The sequence below is a fragment of the Anas acuta genome, chromosome 1 (genome assembly GCF_963932015.1).
Source record: "Anas acuta chromosome 1, bAnaAcu1.1, whole genome shotgun sequence".
Lineage (NCBI taxonomy): Eukaryota > Metazoa > Chordata > Aves > Anseriformes > Anatidae > Anas > Anas acuta.
The window spans coordinates 117,240,711-117,262,334 of record NC_088979.1 but is presented as its reverse complement, the minus strand read 5'-3'; positions in this window follow the sequence as shown (position 1 = coordinate 117,262,334).

Sequence of the window (21,624 nt, the reverse complement as noted above, 5' to 3'; positions counted from 1 at the left end):
TCCCAAATGCATCATTTGGCTTAGCAAACGATGCTACACGGCCTTGTAAATCTTGCCAAGTTGATACCAGCCAAGCTTTGGGTAAATGAGAATCAGGCCCTTTCTTTGTATACACACACACCCATTTCTGCAGATATGATATACAGATACAGTATAAAACTGCACCGCAGAGGAGTAAAAGGCAGCCTAAATGACCCCTGCAGAGGGCTGGGCACCTGGGGATGCTGCACCAGGCACCCGAAGCCACCGCCTCTGTGCACCCCCAGGGCTGCCAGGGCTGTGAGAGCATGAGCAGCCTGCCTCCATCACAACGCTCAGCCTCCTCCCAGCCACTCGGCTCTGCAGCTCTGTCTGCTCACGTTCAGGAATCCCATGATAACTACCCTGATAATATATTTAAAGAAAAAAAAAAATCCAGCCCTGCACAGGCCCCTCCATTGTCACTGCTGCCTGGCCGGGTGGGGGGGGGAAACCCAAGGAGGCACTTAGCTGTGTTTCTATTTCTGTCTCCTGGACTGCAGAGCACCTCATAGTTAGCCAGTTACTTGCTGAAGTCTGACTTTCAGAACACTAAATATAGGAAACGTGCACTCTGCAGGGGCTAAATTTAGCTTTGCTGCGTTAGAAGGGGAGGTACCTCCTGACTGGAGACAGGAATGCAAAACCACTGCAGGCAGGGAAGCTTGGGTGATGCAGTAGCAGCCGCTGCTCTATTGTGCCAGTGCAGGAGGGAATTGAATCAGAAAGTTCAGCTCAGTTTTTTTCTTCTTAAAAAGATCTGTTCAGTGCCACAGTGAGGTTTTACAGCACCAGGCTGTTCGCCTCTTCCACAAGAAATGACATAGCCCTCTGTTATTCCTGTAAAACATTTAGGAATTTTGCCCATTTAAATCAGAAGAGGAATAATACAAATTAAAATTCAGAGTTGGAGGCACCTGAGCTGGCTAATGCTGGCATGTAAAGCCTTGCATAAAGACTTTCACATGCAGCAAATCACCACTACCTGACCTAAGCCTGGGCAGGCTTTTCAGGAATGTTAATCGCAGCTAAACAAGGCGGCCTCACAGCTGCAGCCTTTCACCTCTAAGTCACCTATTCTGGCGTACTACGCAGGGGGCACACGATCCGGACTCTGCTCCCAAGCCGTGCTATTCACCAGGGATTAGACGACATGCCTCGGTTTCCCTACCTATCAGCTGGGGCTAGCGGCATTTCCCCCCACTGCAGAGGATATTCAGTGTTGAGCGAAGAGTTCAAGCCATTAACCTGAGCTGCCTGGCTTTTTTTAGAAGCCACGAAGGACTGGGAAGATTGCAAATACAGGGTTTTGATCAAAACACTAGGCGTAAAAATGTCTGCTTGTAAACAGCTTTCCTAGGGGAAACCATCAGCCGTGATTCAGCAAAGGCAGGTGACTGCCTTTAGGCATCAGCCCCCCCTTGCCTGGAGGGAGAGGATGCGCAGCACCTGCAGGAGCACCATGGGAGATGTAGTCCAAGGATGTGGCCCCAAACCAAGCAGGCAACCAGAAGACTGGAAGCAGCTGATACAAAACTCCTTTCAGGAATTATGATGAAATTTCAGAAGTGTAATGGTTAGGGGCTGGTTTGTTTTCTTTGTTTCTGTTTGTGTCACAATTTCAAAGGAGTCCCGTTTATCCGCTGCCACTCCCATCTATTTGCAGTCTTTTCAAATATGAAATAAGATCATGACGAGGAACAGTTTTCAGGTGAAAAATTATTATGCAATAGAAAACAAATGAAAACACCACTAATATTGATTGTTTCATCTTATACAGATGATGACACACACTCTGTGTGATGGAGAGATGACCTGTTCTGAAAAGAAAGTAATGCCAAACTTTCTGGTCGGAAGCAAATAAGATGACCAAAAATGGTCTTCTCCAAGTCCATATTAGATTCAGCCCTGGTTAGTTCATAACATGCAACAGCTTCACAACCGTCCACCTTGGACTGCTGACAAAAATGCATCAACACACTGGAGAGCTAATGCCCATCACAGAAACATGGAATAGTTCAGGATGGAAAGGACCTTGAAGATAATCTCATCCCAACCCCCCTGCCATGTCTATACCAGGAAGGGAAATGCACCCAACACTTTTTCTCTAGCACAGACTGGCTCTCTCTTTAGCTGCTGTTCTCCTCTCTTACAGACCAAAGCTTTTTGGTCCTTGTTAACTTTCAAGCTGTGCATGGCAATTGTCTGGTAGAGTGTTAGTTGGCTGGGGCCAAAACATGCCACTGACACCACTAGGGCAGTATAAACAAAATGATACTCGGCATCTGGGAACCTCTGGCACTGTTCAATTTATTAGTATAGAGGAAGGCACTGAGTTTAAGGATACTACAATTGTCCATCTTTGCCCTTTCTTTTCATTTTGGTCCCTGAGAGGCTGAACTTTCTTCATCCTGCAGTTAAGCCTCTCAAGACCCTGATATTTTTTCTATATTCTGATTATTTCAATTGGTATAATAGAAGATGTCATTACTGCCTTCAAAATTTCTGTCCTCTCCCATACCAAGGGGCCATGAGCATAAATCCAAGGAGTAAGGCACTAGAAGTGAGAACCCATTTGTAAATATGAACAAGAAAATTGCTTTTTGAGATCCTTTACTCATGCTTCTCACACATGCCAGTGGTGACTTCGGATACTCATTATTCACAGCTATACAACATGGCCAGGGACAGCACAGCTAGAAATGAGCCTAATGAAATATGCAAATGTCTTGCCTTCAGCTGGGATAGTGTTATTTTTCCTCCTATTAGCTGGTACAGTGCTGTGTTTTGGATTTAGGATGAGAATAACGCTGATAACACACCAGTGTTTTAGCTGTTGCCAAGCAGTGCTTGCGAGTAGGCTGCGGGTGCACAAGGAGCTGGGAGGGGACAGAACCAGGAGAGCTGACCCAAACTGGCCAAAGGGATGTCCCACACCACAGCATGCTATGTTGAACAGTTAATAATGCGTGCCTGGCTGGGATTAGGGGGACTGTTGCTTGGGGATGGGCTGGGCATCAGTCAGCAGGTGGTGAGCAATTGCATTGTGCATCACTGGCTTTGTACATTCTATTATTATCATCGTCATTATTATTTCTCTGCCTTTCCTATCTTATTAAACTGTCTTTATCTCAACCCACAAGCTTTTACTCCCCCCAGTTCTCTCCCCCATCGCACATGGGGGGGAGGGGTTGGGGCAGTAAGCAAATGGCTGCGTGATGTTTAGCTGCCTGTTGGGTTAAACCACAACAGCAAAACACTCTCGTTATACCATAGACCAACAGTAATTAAACAAACAAACAAAAAAAAAACAACACGGCACACAATTACGTAGAGAATGAAAAAAGGCTGAAACTGAATGTGTGAAGCCGGGTCTCTGAGTCTTCTTGTTCATAAACTATGACAATATTTTTTAAAATGTCAGCAATTCTAGCCACTCCACATACTACAGGCAGTAATTTTCAGTCCTCCAAACTCTTAAAAGGTAAATTTCATCCCTGGCCCTTCAAGATACTCAATACCCTCTTGCAGAGGGGTTTTACCTGTTGGTACTTCAGCTATAAAACAGGGACAACATTTCCCTTGCACTGTACACTAGTCTGCATCTTTCTGCATTTATTACTCATACTGCTGGTATTCATTCTAAATTTTCATCTTGATGGATTTAATTCTTAATAATACAATTTCCCCCCTTTTGAATGGATACTCCCCATCCTTACAAACATTAGTATGTACTACCTTTTAGTTTCCATATGTGCTGATTTCATCTTTATATTCAGGTGTCAGTTGGGAGAGAAGTTTTATGAGCATAACTGAGAACCCCAAGTTGTTTTGTTGTGCAAAACAGAATGGTTAGCTAGCTTTGCCTCCTCCAAGAAGAGCAATTTTGACTTCTTTTTTTAATTCTGTTACTAGATTCAGAATTAGTTTATCTACTTTGCTATTCCCCTCTCTGTGTATGTGAGCAGTAAAAGCACACAGAAAGAAACACAGGGGAAATCCAATAAACTCTGGCTCAGGCCAGCATTGACCACAAAGTTTTGTAACAGAAATCCCCTGAAAAGAAAGCACTGCACTACCTCCCTACGTACCTGACAGGCGAGTGAAGGAGAAAGGGGCTAAGAGGTCTTCCTTCCATCCTGTGAATAATCTAGTTGGTGTTATTATAAAGAGCTATTAATATTGTATACTTAAAAATACACACATAGAACTTAGCATCTCTATATAAAAATATCTCTACAAATCTCATATGAAACATGTATGTCTATTATCCATATAAATAAATGTTTATGAGGTGCACTAGACCTACAGCATATCATGAAAACATTTGACATAGTAACAACTGCAGTGTTCTGTTGAGGGCTCTTCTTTTAAAAATGGTTTTGGGTGCCTGTTTGACATGGGTCTTTCAGCTTATTTACTTAGTTTGTAGTCTTTCCCTTCACAGAATATTCTTCTCACATATACTTATCTGCCAAAATTGTTCTTTGTGCAAGACTGAGGTTCCTGGACGTGATGACAAAGAACATTTCTCCCAAGGCCAAAAAAATAGCCTTCCTAAAGCTTTCAATAAGTGATCCTTACATTTGCGTGAAGCAGTTATCTCTGCATAATTGAAGAAATCACAGACACAGAAAATATAAGATGCACAATGCAATGGAAGAATCACCTACATTGATCTAAGTTGTGTATAAGAAAAGACACAATCAGGTAGTCAATGCCCATCTCCGAGTCCATGCAGCCAACGCCATCTCCTTTGGAATCAGAAGTGATTCGTTGATTCTCCCTTGGCAAGAAGTCAACTAACCAAACACTGAGGAGGACTTAAAAAAATTCCTTATAACTCCTTTACCATGAGGTGATAAATTGCTGTACAAAAAAGTGTAAACTATCTTCAACTACAAACTCCTCACATTAGGAAGAACACTGAAATGAAGAAACTTTATTAATACACAAACTAGCTTGAATATTTCTGTCAGTATTCAGTCTTCCACTGTGAAGATAATTTACTTAATCTGATAGCATCCTGAGCCCAATTATCTTGCTGTGCCCAGGATTAAGATAAAACATCATGAATTCATATAGCACGCCAAAGATGAGAATGATATGCAGTGATAATTCTATTTTAATAGAAGTTCATGATTAGAACAGTTATTGGCAAATCACATAAAACTAAATACTCTGCATATATGCTCAAGTTTTCTTTTAATCCTATGGAAACTTTGTGCATTTTTGCCCTGCTTGTCATATCACTCCAACCTTAAGCATCAACAGCAGATAACCTGAAGAAAATGGGAGAGGCTGAGGCCAATTGACCATCATTTGGAGAAGGCCAGAAGAAAGCAAAGACAGTACAAACACTACCATCTTGTAATAAGCCATTGATCCTATCACTGTCATAGATGTTAGATGCAACATTATTTTTCTTGCAAGGGACAAAACTAAGGCAACTGGTAAAATAGCAGAGCCTGATTCAGGATAAATGTCTATAACTAAGGCAGTAAAATGGAGCCATTAGCAAATCTGTTTGCTCACTTTCTGCATTTCAGTGAACTTCAGAAGGGCTCTTTGTGAAACCTTTCCACAATGCAACTTTACATTTTCACTCTGCCTACATTATAAAGAGAAAGCAAAGAGTCTCCTTTTATTTCTGTTAAACATATCTTGAATTGCTTGTTTGTTTGTTTTGGGGAGAGAAAGTTGTTTGTTTTTTGTTTTTTTTTAAATCCAGTTTTATTTCCAATTTACAAAATTAGTTTGCAGAATCCTTTCAGATGAATCAAACCTCCTAATCCTCCGGTGTGGATTCCTCATTCAAGAGGTGCATGTTTCCACACTGAAAAGTGCTGATTTTCTTTAAACAGGAGGGAGCTGGGCTGTAATGCTTATGAAGTCAGTTGATCTGAAGTTACAGTTTCTTAAGAGCAACTGAAGAAGAAAGTTTTTGTGATCAAAGCTGCAGATTGACAGCATTAAAAACAACAAGAAAAATAAAATAATGAAGCAACCAAAGTAATATTCCAAGACTTGTGTACTAGTTCAACTTCCAGTGCCAAAAGTGGAGCAAAATATAAACCAATTTATTAAATAAAAGATATAATTAAGATTTGAGTTTTCTCTCCACTTTTTCAGACGTTTCCATATCTAGTCAGATTTGCATCTACAAAGCACCCCCTCTGAACTGGCGAAAGAGCTGGATTTGCCACCAGCAAGGAGCATCCCACTGGTAGAGCTCCACATCACAAATACACTAAGCCATCTGAGGAAGGACAGAACCTCCTGGCACGTGAATGCCCCATCCTGAAGAGGCACACATCCAACACCAGTTAAACATACACCTCCTGCACAGAGCTCAAATAGGTTCTGGTAATTTAAAATACAGGCTCCCGATAAACAGACCTCTTACATTAGTTTCAACATAAAGGAAAACGAGATTTGTATTGTTATTAGAAACCTGAGCTCTTACTCCAAACCACCCACAACAATTTACTGTAATCACTACTGACTTATTTTCTTTGATTTCAGATGTATTTATATTTAATGAAGAAGCCTTACCTTTTCTGAAACTTCAATTTATTGTAAGTAAACAAGGTAGAGGAAAATCAATTATTCAAAATTGTAGAAGTAGAGGTTTTCATTTTAGTTAAATCTTTCTCTGATTATATTATTACTTTACTATCATTACTTTAAAAAATGAACCTTTTTATATCCCAAATGAATATAAAATAAATGCTAGTAATTAAGCACATTACAGTAAATTAAGACATTGAAAACTGCCATTTATTGAATCAGTGAGCTTTTGAAGTAGTTAAGTTAAAGTTTTTATAGAAAGAACGAGGTGAAATATCTTTAACTAAATTACCATATCACACTTCCTAATTAAAGTACAATAAACTATTTCCTGAATTAAGAAAGTTTCTATTCATTCAAATGTCAGCACCTACAGAGTTTCTATATTGGCACATTCACTGCTGTTATCCAGAATTCTGCAGAGTGCAACTTTTACTGAAGATTTCAAAAAACTGTTCAGTGTGGAAAATCTATTAAGCCGTATTAGATAATTTAAAATGTTAGTTTTCAATGGATGAATCTGAATTCCAGTCTCTTTCCAAAATTAACTTGATAGAAAGAGTAGGTGGGAAGTTAATTACAGCATAAATATGAAACATATCATTCACCTTTCCCTGTCTATTACAATGCAAATTCTACAACTAAAAAAAAATAACTGCTTAAGTACATACAGCTATAGAATACATTTCTTACTAGCTGAAAAAAATCATGTAAGGATTTTGGATTACAATAATCAAATGAAATATTTTATAATTAATGCTACAATTCTTAAGATTGATGTGTAAACAGAAGATACCTAACTAAAGTCACTGGATTCAAAGGCAAATTTCAGATTGTTGATTTGCGAAAGTGACTTAAATCAGTCTCACAGATCCAATAGAGCCACTGGTAGAAAACGCTTTAATCTGATGAAGTTTCCATCATTCTATATTGAGAATAATTTGTGAAATAGCTTCTGAACTAATTTCTTGTATTAAGCATAAATTTATCATAACTGTGGGTCTGCAGTGTCTTCTCTATAGATGGTTTCAGTTCTGAGAAACCAAAATTCAAATTTTTAGGTGAATTTTTTCTGCCTCAGCTGAACACATTATGCCAGTCAAGCTGCAGTCTGCCATTTCTACACCAGATATGCACACTTCCTAGGTTTAGGTTTCCAGCAGAAATATTTGCACTTATGAATTCACTATTTTTTCAACTTACATTCTCTACTTATCAGTTACTTTTGCTTAGGTATTTATTATGCAGACCTCTGCCAAATAGACAGAGAAAGAAGTCTAAGAAGCAAGCAGAAAGAGCAGCGTAGGAACCTAAACAAAGAGCACTTTCTTTCAGAGTACCTGGACTAATGTTTTTAGGCTAAACTGACAAAATGAAGTGCAAATCACTTCTGACTATTAGGGTGCACTGGACCCAGAGGTGTCTGCCTTTACTCAGCAGAAATGATACCATTTGTGCACAACGGTATAAAAATCTCAGCAGTTCTTTCAGAGGGAAGTACAGAACTGTCCTGTCACTAATTATCCCAGAAGGAAGGTCCTTCTAAATAGACAAGCCTGTGACAGAAGCTTTTCATTGAAATCCATCCCGCAGAGATTTGGAGTATGCACAAGACTAAATAGAAATTGGACTGTGTACTATTCCCATACTCAAAAGCTGTTTTCTGTACTGCTATGCTCTATAGCTACAATACAGCACCATTCACTTTCTCTGCAGGGAAAAAAAAAAACATATCAAGAAGGAAGAATTTCCCTCACAGTAGATCAAAATCTAATGTATGGAACATGAGAAAGATGAGAACTAGCGGAACAGGGGATATCTAATTACACCAGCAGCAAGCTGCTCCTGATTTAAATGAAGGCAGGCACGAAGTCAGCAGCAGCGGCTGCTCCTGTACCTGCTATAAGCTGCTACACCCATGGCTCTGCAGGCCCTGGTGCACCCAATGCCCTAGCAGTGCATGGCTGTGGGGGTCCCTTGCTTCACGGGATGGAAGTGCTGCTTTCCCCAAGCCACCTAGCATCCCATGTCAGTGGTGCAGCAGGCCCCCAGGCCTCGTTTGTTCAGTCATGCGTGCGCTGGCTCAGAGCTGAGGCCCCATTGTCACAACACCAGGCCCATCAATAACTTGCACCGAGACAATTCCTGTTAAGAGTTTATTTATAGGCAGGGCAGACCTTTAAATATCCAGGAGATAGGCCAAATGCCATAACAGAGCCTTTTCCGTCTCTCATTCCACAAAGTGGCACCCAGCAATCACCGGTCAGTAAAAGATATTAATGAGGTGTTGCTTCCTGCTCACAGAGCAGCCGAGAGAGAGGCCAAGGACATTCCCTCTCCTGTAATACCACAGCAGTGGCACCAAAGCACAGGGGCTAGGGGCTGCAATGAAGCATTACTAATGTGCTCAGCAGCTTAGGTATTAAGTTCACTAAAGTATAAAAAAGGCATGGAAAGAACACGTAGGCAAAATGTAATGGATAGCCACAGGTGGGAGGAAAAATCAGCTTTGAATTCTCCCTAGAATAATTTCTTGCATAAGACTTTATATAAGCTGACAGCCTTTCACGTTCTCAGAATAGGATCCCAAAAATCACTGGCAAGGTTTGTAGCCTCTGGTAAAAATGGACCCAAGGCCACAGCCAGCTGCCACCATGTTGTTTCCCTGGGAAAACAGAAAAGGCCACTTTTGGGTGGGGTGGGAACAGAACTTGGAGAGCGTGTGGGATTCTGCACCCCCTCCATGGGGTTGGTTTACAAGCCAGCTCTTCTAGAGGGGCACCTTGCTCCCTGTTTGGGTAACAGCTACACAGGCAGGGGCTGGAAGGAAAGCTCACCTTGATCAAAGCCTCTTTGGAGTCCTGGCTTTTCTAAAAAGCAAAAAAAAAAAAAAAAAAAAACAGCCACAAGCTCTCTGCCTCCTGGAATTGCCACGCTGCAATAGCACAAGCACAGGCACAACCAGCCAGCAGCAAGGCACCTTGCTAAGCTAGCAGTGTGTGTGAGCACGCACTTACCTGCCAACTGCCCGAGAGAAGCCTGAGCTCAAACAGAATACCCAGCGATGAAAGGAAAAATCATGAAGCCTGTCCAGCTTTTGCCATTTGAGAACATTTTTGCTCCGGGGTGCTTTAATACATTTCAAACCAACCAGCTGTTTTATGCATAAGACCTCTGCTCAGCATGTCATTTCAAACCGAGTCAGAGGCACAGCGGCAGGCGAAGGCAGCGCTGGGCTAATACCCATCTCATTCTTTTCATTACTTTGAGCCATATGCCCAACTGAAGCAGCAGGGAGACCGTAAGAACAGTGTAATTTCAGAGCAGTGCCCGAGGGACTCATCATCTGACATTCAGCAGTGCCAGAACTCCCAGGCCAGCCAGGACAGGTGCATTTCCTAACTTTGCCTCCCTACTCTCTCCCAAGGTGAGCACCATATCCCTAAATACTTAAAATTCTCTGCACGGAAAAGCAAAGCACTTCCTTGACAAAAAAAAAGCCACAATTTTTTATAATCTAACCTTGTCTTATGGGCCTTCAGCTTCTGAGAGATCACGATTGGAAAGCTGAATATAATATACTCTTAGGAGATTTTGGTATATGTATTAAGTAAAGAATACAAAGAAAGTAAAAAATATCCTCACTGGACAGGCATAGCCAACACAGGCAATATGCAGAAGGTTATAGGAAGAAATCGGACTTTCTATTTTTCTAGTGCTTTCTGAAAAAAAAAAATAATATATATACATATATATATGAACCTCTTTCTTTGCATAAAGAACAACCATGATAACAAAATCTCTTCACCAAAGCCACTATCAAACAGCAAGGATACACAAAACTTCTCCTGGAAAGAGCCTGCTGCACAACCCCATTGTGAAGGGGAGTGAGGTGTGATCTCTACACACAAGCTGAATCCCCAGCTATGAAGCGGGACAGAACAGAGGGAATGAAGACAGAAGGCTTTTAGAAATGTTCCAAGTGGTCCTCACAAAGTCAGTAGGTCCATTTACATCACCACTTCATACTTCTGGTAGGGAATATTCTTTACTCTTTTATAACAGACTATTGCAGATTTCTGGAAAGCTTGTTTGGCTTCATCTGAATCAGCTTCTAAATGGGCTTAAACACTTTGACAAGCCAATGCATCTTATTTCTGAGCCTTCAAGAATTACCAGTGAAGAAATACTCTCAACCCTGATCAGGATTTTGAAATGCCAAAATGGATGAGAATGATTAACTTTGGACAGACAGATTGTTGTTAGCCTGAACCCAGCTATTTAACCCAGGTGGCATGGGAAGGAGAGGTCCCTGTGTAACAGTTACAGCAAAAAGGGTCGAAGACCCTGAGTGGTAGCTTTTTCTTCCCTCCTCTACTTCAGTTGAGTATCTTCCTTTACTCTCCAATTCCTTTAACAGTCAGGTAAAATGGAGACAACACCATGCATTACGCATAAGATGTGACAAAACACGTGCACTCCCTTATGCATAGTGCTGTTCATGTGTTCACTTGTTCACGCTGCATCTGTAGCAAGCAGGCCTGATCTCTCATCATCACATTGAGGGAAATGGAAAAAATTCCTCTGGAGCAGGTCAATTCTATAGTGAAAAGTGCCTTAGAAGTATCTAGAAAAACAGCATAAAACACTCTGTTCATTCAGGAATACGATCGTGATGTGGCTGAGCAGGAGAATGTATTATTTTTATAGAAATAACACTCGAAAGGAGATGCTCAACAGTCAGCAGCTAAAAAGAGGAGTTTTCATACTGAAACGTTGTTACATGAAATTAAGGCTTTGCAAAACCAGCCCTGGCAGTCATTTCTGTTTCTTTCTAAGACACTGGCACTTCATCTCTGGCTAGCACGCCCTGCTCATTTTTAACCACCTCTGTTCTGCTTCACCAGCTTCAGGTGGTGACCCACACAGAACGAGCAAAGTGCAGGGAGCCTTCAAGGCACCACATCAGGATCACGAAGGCACAAAGCCTTATTGTCACCTGTTCAAACTCCAGTCCCCTTCCCTCTACCATGAAGGTACCTAAGCAAGATGTGCCCAAAGTCAGCTAAAACTGGACTGCTGCAATGGCAAGCTCTTCTGAAGGGAAATGTGCTTTAGCAGCTTGTCAGGCCAGGAAGGAGCAGCAGACCATCTGACCTCACCTTCCTGAGAGGTCCTTCTACCTTGCAGTGAGGTACTGGCAGGCCAGGGCAGGTCCCAGATCAGTCTCTCCAGTCCCTGGCTGGGAAGAATAAGGGGTGGTCACAGCTGACCAACACTCTCGTTTTTTCCCTCACAACACGAGCAGGCAACTCAGGTTGCCCTTGACATTCATTTTATTAGGCTGCATTTCCCCAAGGCAACTAAACCTCCCAATCTCTGACATTTCCTCCTCTTTTCTCCTCCCCCCAACACTTCTGCCCAGGGAGAGAGGAGGCTTAACACTTGCCTGCCAATTTCCTCTCTCTGCAATCTCTGTTCCCCCCATTCTTCACACATGCTAAACATAGGTTTAAGGCCCTGGGTCTATGACACACCTTTCAACCCTTTCTTTCCCTGAGGTAATGCTTACATCACCAAACAGAGAATAAGCAATAAGTGGACAGGTTAGCCATTAAAGACTGGCATACTTGGACTAGATTGCAGCTACCTCCAGCCACTTCCCCCTACATTATTCCCTGAAAGCACCATGTTCCCTCCCTTTTCTTTGTACTTACCCACTGCAGACCAAGGCTGTGAGTCCTTGGGGAGGAATGGCACAGCAGAAGCGCAACACTGCCCATGCTCATGTAATGAGCTACCTACATCAGGTCTGAAGGAAGGGTGTGGGGAGGAGCAGCAGCCTCCATGACCCACCTGCTGCACCTCACTCACAGGAGAAGCAAAAGGGCACTCAGGAGTCTAGAGGATTGGCAGAGCTTCGGACCTCAACCCCATCAAATTGATTTTCAGTGAGAGCTGTGCTCCCTTCATGAAGAAGATACAGAGGAATGAGATATGTTTAGTTAGAGGGCACAGAAGGAGAGATCAGATGGGAGCACGAAAGTGCTTAAAGGCTGAATAACAAATCATGATTGTGAGGCTCAACCAGGTTGCTGCCAGAAGGATCAAGGTACAAATTCAGAGAGAGATGAAGATTTTGCTAACTTCCCAGCCCTGGTTCCCCATGAGGGAACTCCTGCAGTTCTGCAAGGAGCACCAGATTTGCACATCTCCTGCGGGCTCCATTGCCAAACAATAAAACCATACATACAAGTAACAGAATCACAGAAGGGTTTGGGTTGGAAGGGACCTCAAAGCCCATCCAGTTCCAACCCCCTGCCATGGGCAGGGACACCTCCCACCAGACCAGGCTGCCCAAAGCCCCATCCAGCCTGGCCTTGAACACCTCCAGCATTGGAATAGGCACAGAAAATGTATATATACACCAACTGCTTCTCTACACAATATGTGGATGAAGGAGATTTATCTGCAGAATAATTCCTCCTGATTGAATATGAAACAAGATGCTGGTAATATCGCATTGTAATTGATAAACTGGATTTGCAGGTCCCCATAAAAATAAAGGAATGTGACAAAGTATAGGCAATGCAGCCTCAGCATCCCTACAGACTGGACCAAAATGTAGGCATTCTCCCCCCTCTGGTTACTCCTTTTAAAAACCATAGCTAATTGCCACTGAAAAGTGGTATTACTAACTCAAGGTGAGAGTTCAGCTTCTACTTATTTTGCAGTCGTTGTTTGCAAAAATCTCTGAGACTGAGGCTGTAAACCTTATCTTACTTCTAACTGAACAACAGAGCCTTATCCCCTGACAGAGCAGAGGCCTCCAGCAAAGAGAAGTGGTGCCTGGTGGCTGTAACACCCTCTCCACAGCCCATTTGAGGAACAGTGCACTGCCACAGCATTACTTCTCTATTCCGCCAGACCTGTTTCCCCTTTCAGAATGAGGTGTCCTAGTTATACTTTCTAATATTCTTACAACTTTTGGAGAACCTCAGGAAAGAAACACTGTGCAATAGCACTATTGCTACTCCAAATGAATCTGCTGGTCGCATGTGGTGAAAGGAGGTAAAATAGCTCAGCTCACAAGTGGACTGACGACAAGAAGAGCTGGAGCAAGGTAAGGACTGGGATAAATCGGGCAATCCTTGAGTTTTATAACTAGAGACAAACAGCTGATACTGGTCCTATCTAGTTTGGGGCTGCATCAATACCTGCTTAGTTCAGAAGTACAAATTGTTCTATCAAGCAGGGATTAGGTCATCTACTGCTACGCATGCCTGTATATTATGAAGTCCGTAGCCTTTTCATTCCACATATTAAACAAGGCCTGGGCAGCCTGCTCTAGGTGGCCCTGCTTAAGCAGAGAGATTGGACCCGATGGCCTCCAGAGATCCCTTCCAACCTCAACCATGCTGTGATTCTGTGAAAATAGCTGCTTATCTCAAAGAATGGTAATATATGGGATGGAAGAAATAAGTCTCATAGGTCAATAAATAAGCTAGTGCACATGGAGCAAACTGATCATCTGAAGCTAGACCTGGCACAAGCATGTGGCCTAACTGGCCACTGGGACATGGTTCATTTGGGGTGGGTTTGTTTATGGGAGGAAAGTGAGGGCAGTCACCGGGTTTGGCGTGCTTTGCTGGATTGTGAAAAGTGCTGCACATTGGGCCACACAGAACCACAGGAGGGGAGTGAAGTGGCCTGTGGCCATGCCAAAATCAGCTGAATTAAGTGCAAGAAATGTGACAGCCATGGGAGGGAGCTCTTAATTTACTGCTGTCATAGACACGGTGGGGTTTTCTGCAGCCCTTAGCGAGAGATAAAATTAGTTGCAAAGGAAAAGTGAAAGAGCATTTAACAGCCACAGCTTGCTCTTTGAAATTACGAAGTATAAAATGAAAGCTAATCTGGGGGGCGACAGGGAGGAATTTTCCCATCTTGCCTCCCACATTGCATCACTCACTGCAGTGAGCTCAGGTGAATAATATAGACTGGTGCACTTGTCTAACGCAGGCTTTCATACTCATAGTGATGCCGAGGGGAAAAACCCAGAGAACGACTAAACCCCAAGGATTCTTTCAGAAAGTTCTGAGCGGAACATTGTCAAGAGTAGGTGTCTGCTGCAGGCCCGTGCGAGCTGAGTTCTTTTTTCCTCACCCCTGTCATTTAAGCCTTCATTTGCACCATGACCCTCCCATTGATACTGGCTCACTGTGCAAATGGCTAAGGGAAGATAGAAGCCAAATGAAAGGAAAGCACTTCTCAGTCTGTATCAGTGTAAAGGTACAACTGCATAAGCACCAAGTCTCCTTTTGTAGAAGATGATGGTAAGTGCTATGAGCAGTTTTAAGAAATGTTTTAACACTTCGTAGAACAGGATGTGGCCCAAAATTGTCAGATTATAGTAACCAGCATGAAGAAAGGCAATGCACCTCACCAGTAGTGTGGTTAGAAAGTGTGGCAGTTCTTCATCTGAGAGATTAAGCAAAAAAGTACCTTTTATAATGGCTATGCCTGTTATCATTCTTTTGATATTTGAAGGAAAAAAAAAAACTCATTAAAAAGAAATCCCCTGAATTTCTCTTGCAAAAATGCTGCAGTGGTCCCTTCCTTCCTTCTTCTCCCCTTTGCTTTATATGTTTTTATTTTTTTCCTCTTCTCTTCCTCTCCTGGAAGCCGTAACTGCAAATTAAAATCTAGTAAGTTTGTTAAATTCTGTCATAGGACCTCATGAAAGTTTTGCTATTAAAAACACTTATAACTTTTTTTTTTTAAAACAAAAAAAAATTGCCTATGTGAGGAAAAACAGAAGAAATAAATCCCAGGGATTCCCTTTTACAAAGTTCAGAGAAGGTAACCTTTTCAAAAAATAATTCTGCAGTATTCATCTGCCTTCCCTTTATTTTTAATTCACTGACCACTTTCAACTGAAGTTAGAAGAAAGAAATCCCTACAAGCTTTGCAGAAGAGTAGTCTCTGAAGAGAGAGAAAGATTCAACACGGCACCTGCACCGCGGGGAAACATCAGGAGGCTAAGGGCACACACTGCTTGGCAGGAGGCCAGTCAGCACACACGAACTGGACAGCCACAGGACAGCAGAGAGCACGTAGGGTTCTCTTCGGCTGGTGAAAACACATGCCAAGGAGTTAGAATAATTCTCTGGTGGAAACAAGAGGAGTTAGCAGATAAGGGATTGAAAGTTGAATCTAAGCGTCCTGGTTCTGCTTATTGTTTTTCTGTCAGGAACCTGACACTTTGTTTGTGATGCTCTTTTTATATAGCCCTCAACACCAAACGCTCAAATAGTTACAAACTGCAAAAATTATTCCCTGACAATGATAAGAAAAACCCCGTATTCTTGTAAATAATACAATACACACAACAGATGAGATTGAGACATATAACTATTACTGATCTGTGTTTTTGTATCTCTTCTCCCCAACACTCTTAGTTCTTCAACATATTCTCTGTGGTGACCATCACGGAGCAAAGGAATTTGAGCTCGTAGCAATTGGCCAAGTGGCTCTTTCCAGAGTGTGAGATACAGTAGAGGAAACCATTCCCACTGAGAAAACATAAGAATTTGAGTTTCTTTAGTTTTCTGAGGAAAGCTCAGGTTTACCCAGAAGCAAGATATTGGTTCAGATTTATCCCCAGTGTCCACAGACATAGATACCTGTGGTCAGACAAGCATATTTATTTTTCACTCAAAAGCTTTGACTCTTCTCCTGAAGACTTACAGAGTAAGACATGGTTCCCACACCCTTGATCCTACAGATAAGGCACACATGGGAAAAAAAATGCTAATCAAGATCTCCATTGTCTGTTTTACTTGAGAACTGAGGAAGAGAAAGAAGAAGGAAAAAAAAAAAAAAAAGGAAGAAAAAACTATTAGGATGATCTGAGAATATTCCATGAATTCCCAGGGGGAAAAAAAAAAAAAAAAAAAGTACGATTCTATAAAGGTATTTAAATATGGTACATGCTGAAACAGGAGTCACAGTCACCTTTACAATTCTCTGCAGATACAGCCTTGCATGGTGTTCAGTTAGCTTGCTGGTATGGATCTCACAAAGAACTATAACATACAAGATCAACTCAGGTTACAAAGTTGGGGATCAGAGACTTCCTCTTGGAAACCCTTGGGTGACTGTAAAACTGCTCATTTATAAACATGCTAAAATAAATGAAAGACTTATTCTGTATAGAAGCATGCATTTAGCTGACTTAAAAACAGGAGCAAACCAGGATGTGATTGCATTCAGCTGCCTTCGTATGTTTGGTTCAAGGTCCCTTTCAAACCAAATCATTCTCAGTCTAATTTTACATATCTGAACGCTTCAAGTTGGATGCCTGAGGGAAAGATTTTGTAAAAACGTCTTATTTAAGAGCACACGCTACATCAGGAGAGGAACGTGTTAGCAGGAGTAAGGAAAAGCTGGCAACATAGTACTGGAAACAGATGGCCTACAAGCAAAAACTCTAATATGATTAAGAGAAAGCACTCTTAATATGGTTACATTTCAAAAGGAAGAGTTCTGCCAAAAGCAGCACAAAACAGACTAGTTATTAAAGATGTGATTTAACTGATCAAATTTGTTCAGAAGTCACTGCCTCTGAGCTGTGACCACTGAGCACGTGTTTATTTCCACTCTGTTTCAGTATGAATGAAAAAGACTGAACACAGATTCCTATATCCAGGTGAGGGGCAGGAGCTACCAAAGTGGGTCACTGTTTTCAGTGGGTCTTTATTATACACCTAATTTGGGCTGTTTAGCAGAGATTAATCCTGATGTGAGTTTAAGAGTAAATATTTCAACTTGTGATGAACTATGGAGCAAGACCTAACAAACCTGGTGGAAGGCACAACATAGATTTGAAACCAATTTCAATAAGAAAGTGAAACTAAGTGCCAGAATTGCCTATGAAATCAGCATAAAATCTGAGACCAAAAGTGATGAAAAAGAAAGGAAAGAAGGGGGGAGGAGTGAAATCATGTGGAAATCACAACTGGATGTCACTTGTCAGTAATTTTTTTAACCAGTTCTCCAACTGTTAATAAACAACACATCACCAAAATATATTAGGGTCAGATTCATCACACATAACGTACTTGCTTACTGCATTCAGCATTAGATGTGTGTATATTGAATCTTCAGTTAACAGAAACACATCTCCTGATGCTAGTATCTCCCACCCTAAAAACAGAAGGTTCAGATACATACATGTATGTTCCTGAAAGAGGGTATTTTTCTGTACAGACTGTAGGTTGGTTGGTCAAGAGTAAATGAGCTGAATAAGAACTAAAACTGGAGCAAAAATTTGTAATCAGCTTCAGGCCTGAAGAAGGAAAGATGGAGAGAGAGAGAATACACAAATGAATTTCAGGCAGCAGCTCAACAGATACAAAATGCCACAACCGCTGTGGTCACCATGCACGTGCTAAAGCACAGTAGCTGATGATGTATCCTGGAATACATGAGGCAAGTAACCTGGAAGAGTGAAAATAACCTTCACGTTCAAAGGGCTGCAGAATATTCACTAAAGACGCTCATTTCTAGGAGTGTATAATTTACTTATTTGTAAAGACCTTAGCCCATCTCTTTGAAAGCTAACTACAGTATGAGAAGATGCAATACTTCAGACTCTTAACCCTGGTGAGGAAATTCTCCTATCAGGCCCAACATGCTGCTCTGTGTATATTCTTTTTCCTTCAGCAGGTTTGCTGACATGAAACAGGGTACGTACAATAATTATTGCAGTTTAAATGACCTGACCTTGTTAAAAATTAAGAAATTAAAAAATTCATCAGATGGTTAGGAGCTGTACTAGCAGAACAGGCTCTGACTTTGCCTCCTGCTGTGCATGATAACTCACATGCCCGTTTCACCACTCTACACCCTATTGCTTTATTTGTGAAATGGAGGCAGGCTGGTCCAAACAAACAGGGGCTGAAGTGCTTAGAAGAGCCCTCGAGTGTCTCAAGCAGGGGTTTGCTGTTGCTCTCCTGGGGCTGTTTAATCTTTATAGTTGCAACTGCTGGCAAAGCAGGCATGGTCAGTGAATATTTTACAGCCAGTAGTCTTTGGAAGAGGGACTAGAGCTTACGTCTCCCTTCTTCCACATGAGAGTCTGACCCAGCTGTACAGTGTCTTCTTCATATCAGTTAATATTTACTAACTTGTTTTTTTCAAAATATGCATCATTACAGACTGAAGTCAGACAGTATCTTACAACCCTGAGCCCAAAATATGTTATTGTGAAGGAGATGAAGGCCGTGGAGGTCAAGTATCTTCAGGCAGAGGGAAAGTTTCAAACTGGCTGTCCGTCATCCTGAACAAGTGCTTTCGCTTAAACAGAGCGAGAGAGAGAGACAGCAGAGAGCAGTGCTCCCACTACCTCGTGTCCTGCCAGCTGCACTCCAGGAGAGCAGCTTGAGCAATGCTCCAGGAAAGGCCTCAGGGCTGCAGATCCTAGTGAGAAGCAAGGTTGTTCCCACAACACCAAATCCCATTTCTTCCATATTTCTTACTGGGTGCTTCCTAATACTTTGGGCACAGATGTACGTGACTGGTTCTCTCCTCTCATTGTATAGGAAGCCTGGGAGTCAAACTCAAAGCCTTTGTTTTTTTGTAGTTCAGTAGGCTTCCAATGTTAGGTACTGACACACCTACACATCCATATCTGCCCTATCCACTGTACATACCTGCTCCCTGTAGGCACAGAGGGCATGTATTAACCGAGAGGTATGGCAGAGAAGGGCAGTTGTCAGGCACGCAAAGCAGCAGACCTGTAGATGAGAGCTTGGGAAGCATCATGGTCCAGTTCATCATCTTTATCCACAATTTAGGCTATACAGTCAAGTAACTACAAAATCATACTATCCATTTCAACTGCGGCTTTACCACACACTGCAAATGATCAGTTCACTCCAGCACGCTTCCAAAACATACTACGATGAGTGAACCACAAAAGAGTCAGCCAAGTGGCAGACAAAAGGCAGCTTCACATAAGAACAGCCTTAGAGACCACAGCAAATGAGAACTATGAAGATGGGAAAAACTTGCCACAAGGCAATTTTTCCACCCTGCATCAAGAACAGTGAAAAACTGAAGAAGCAACAGGCTTTCTAACACGACCTCAGGGATCAAGCAACAAACTGCAGGAGATTCTGTGAGAAGGACTGACTTTTTCTGAGTTGGTTCATGCTCAATGCAGCTGGTGGACCCTTTTACTCAAAGCTGTGGGCACAGTATCAGTGACTAAACACGCATGCACCATATCACTGAGGAGAAGTGGGGAAGCATCTCCTGCCCTAACAGGGAGAAAATTTCTTTCATCAACGACAGGGCTGCTATCTTACATCCCAAAGCTGCCACATACCAACAAGTTGGAATACCTCATTCAAAGATTTATTTCAGGCAGTGTTCAGCAATGCTTGGACAAAGACGTAACATTAAATTTCCCAGTGGCACTGCTAAGGTCAGTACAACTACTCCCCTGTGTGGCATTACACATGGACTTTAGGTGCTTTGGGTTGAAGCTTTGGCTTCAAAACTTTGGGTCTAGTTTTCTATTTTAGTGCAACTTATGTTGGCATTACAAGTGGATTTCACAGCCATTCAAACAAAGCAGCAACTACCTTACGCCTGCTTACAGTCTACTTTTCCCCTACTCTTCTGCAGATTGCATGCCTTACATAAGATGAAAGAATCAAACCACAAGGAACAGGTCACATGCAGATATGTACAAGTAAACCAAGTAGCATGTTCTCTAACAGTAAGAGCTACGGACTATTACTTGGGTTACAGATCACTCACTACAGCCTAGGAGCCAGTCTGAGCTCAGTTCTTAGCTCCATCAAATTTTCCTGAGCAATTGCTGGGAAGCGACTTCTGCATGCTGTACTTTCCTGTGTAAAACAATTCATATGGATGTTATAAAAAATTCTGAAATCTGGAAATAACCTGCTGAGATGAGGCCTGGAAGTCAGAGCAGATTCCCATTTCCTTCATGCATTGCACTGACAGCTACTCTATACAGCTGCCTTACTAGCTCATGCACAGACAGCTTAGTGCTCACCTATTCATTCATACAAGGCCCAGCTGGGTCTCTGTAGGCCTAGCAAAGCAGGGCTTTTTCTACTGGGCATGAGGGGATCTTTCTCCTGAGAGGCTCCAGACAATGATGCCAGCTCAGGTGCTGCTAAATGTGTTCACTGGAGTTCCACAACTTGCTTGGGAAATATTTGCTGGTGCAAAACCCAAAACCGCTGTCATGAAACAACGCTGTCCAGTAACCCAGGCCAGTCCAGTACCCTCCCTTTTTTGTACTAGAGAGACCACAGCATAACACATACAAATAAAATGAACCTCTTACCTTTGAAGCCACAGTATTTTAGTTATATACGACTAGCAGAAGGGCTAGTGGATCTGGCTCTATAAATAAAAGAACATTCCCCTCTCCCAGCACATTAGTAGTACCAGCTTCGGCCATAAATCACAGAGAAAACAGAAGTTTTGACAAGTTCTACCACACATAGGAAATGGGACTGATAGCCCTCCAAAGCTTTTGGGGAGATCATTTTCTGTGTGTATGTGGTGGTGGTGGTTTTGTGTGTGTTTTCAAGCACATATTTTTATGGATAACACAAAGTCAAATGAGAACCTCTTTGGTGTAGGAGATATTTGAATTAATTTTGTACATCTGTAGGCAACTTCCAAAAAAACAGACATTAAGTATTGGGAAAAAAAAAAAAAAAAAGAAAAAAAAAAAAAGAAAAGAAAAAAGAAAAAATCAATCACGGCTTTTTTTTTTCCCCACCATTGAAGATAACTACATACTAGATCTAATTGCTCTCGGAGATTTTAGTTTGTATCATTTTGATTTGTTTCAGGTGAAAGTTAAATGTTTGACATGATCAGGACTCTTTTGGGTGTGGAATCTCCATTCACAGAGATATTCCAAAGCCCTCTAGGACATGGTCCTGGGCAACTGGCTGTTGGAGACCCTGCCTAAGCAGGGGA